The sequence below is a fragment of the Sciurus carolinensis genome, chromosome 13 (assembly GCF_902686445.1).
Source record: "Sciurus carolinensis chromosome 13, mSciCar1.2, whole genome shotgun sequence".
Lineage (NCBI taxonomy): Eukaryota > Metazoa > Chordata > Mammalia > Rodentia > Sciuridae > Sciurus > Sciurus carolinensis.
Window position 1 is genome coordinate 23,739,162 of NC_062225.1, and position 2,146 is coordinate 23,741,307.

Consider the following 2,146-nt stretch of genomic DNA (forward strand, 5'->3'; position numbering starts at 1 on the left):
ATCATCTGGAAGCTCAAGGGACCCTGAAAAGTCCAAACAGTTTTGAAAAAGCTGAAGGTCTCACACTTTCTGAGTTCAAAACTTAATACAAACTTCCAATAATCAAAACAGTGTGGTACTGACATAAAGACAGACATGTAAACCAATTGAACAGTATAGATAGTCTAGAAACAAACCTCCACATATTTGGTTCAATGATTTTTGACAAAAGTGCCAAGATTATTCAGTGGGGAAAGGACTGTCTTTCCAACGAATGGTGATGGTAAAAGTGGATATCCACATGAAGACAAATGAAATCAGACCTGTGCCTTATACCATATAAAAGTCAACTCAAAAGTTATAGACTTAAAACTATCAAACGCTTACAAAAAAGAAGGGGAAATCTCCATGAATTGTATTTGGGCAGGATTTCTTAGATATGGTGCTAAAAAGCACAGGCAAAAAAAAAAAAAACCCCAGACCAGAGAACACTGTGAACCAAGCGAAAGGCGACCCAAGAATGGAAAAAATATTTCCAAATCATATATCTGGTAAGAGGTTGATGTCTAGAATATATAAAGAACTATTCCAACTCAACAACAAAAACAACTATGAAACCCAATTAAAAATGGACAAAGGTATGATTACACAAATGGTATGCCTCTACTTCATGTACAAACAGAGAAACACGATGTATTCCATGTTTACAATAAAAATAAATTTTAAAAAAATGGACAAAGGACTTGAGTAGAAATGTCTTCAAAGAAAATATTTAAAAGACCAAAAATAAAGAAAAATTTACATAAAAAAAGACCAATAAGCATATGCAAAGGTGCTCAATATTGCTAATCATTAGAGAAAGGTACATCAAAACCAAAATGATGCTGTTATTAATAAAAAACAGAAAATAACAATTGTTGGCAGGGATGTGAAGAAACTGAAAGTCCTGGACCCTGGTGGTACATTGGAAAGTCAAATGGTGCAACTGCTGTGGAAAACACTATGGCAGTTTCCCAAAATATCAAATTTATAATCACCATGTGATCTAGCAGTCCCACTTCTGAGTAGAGACCCCAAGAACTGAAAGCAGAGACTCCAAATATATTTGTACAGCCATGTGCATGGCAAAATTATTCACAATAGTTAAAAGATGGAAACAACCCAAATGTTACAAAATGTGGTTTGTGTATGCAATGGAATATTAGTCTGCCTTAAAGAGGAAAGAAATTCCCACACATGCAACATGATTGAACCTTGAAGACATTAGACTAAGAAAACTAATATACTAAGGGAAGTAAGCAAGTCACAAAGAGCAAAGAGTGTTGATTCCACTTGTATGAGGGACCTAGGGTAGTCAAATTCACAGAGACAGAAAGTAGACTGGCAGCTGCCAGTGACTGGGGGAAGGGGAGATTGGAGAGAGTCAGGGTTTGGTGGGTACAAAGAGTTCAGTTTTGGAACTGAACTCTGCAGTTAGGTCGTGGTGATGGCCACACAACAGCGTGACTATGTTTAAAGCCACTGAAGAATGACTGTGATGGTGAGTTACATTATGTATATTTTATCACCATTTAGATGAGTATATACTAAAACTAATAATACGTAAAACATTGTAAATGATGATCAAGTAGGATTTACTCCAAATATGTAAGGCTAGTTCAACATTCAAAAATAAGTCAGTGTAAACCACCATTTCCACAAGCTAAAGAAGAAAAATCATTTGACTATATCACTTGACATAGAAAAATCAACTTACAAAATCCACCACCCATTTGTGATTTAAGTTAAGAATAGAGAGGAAATATTTCAGTTTGATAAGAAACATCTATAAAATATAGGGAGCAGCATACTTAATGACAGAAAGCCTGAATGCATTTCTTTAAGACTGGGAACAAGGTGGGGATGCACATACTCCCAGGCTTATTTAATATAATATTTAAGTTTTAACAACTGCAATAGAAAAGAAAGAAAAGGAGTACAGATTAGGGAGAAGAAAGAAAGAAAGAAATCTCCACATTTGCAGATGACATGTACAGACAATTTTGTGTAGAAAATACCAAAGAATCTCATACAAACAAAAACATAGTAATTTTAAGACACTCCACCAAGTTTGAAAGATCAACACATAGAAATCAACTGCATTTCTATATACTAACAATGAACATAT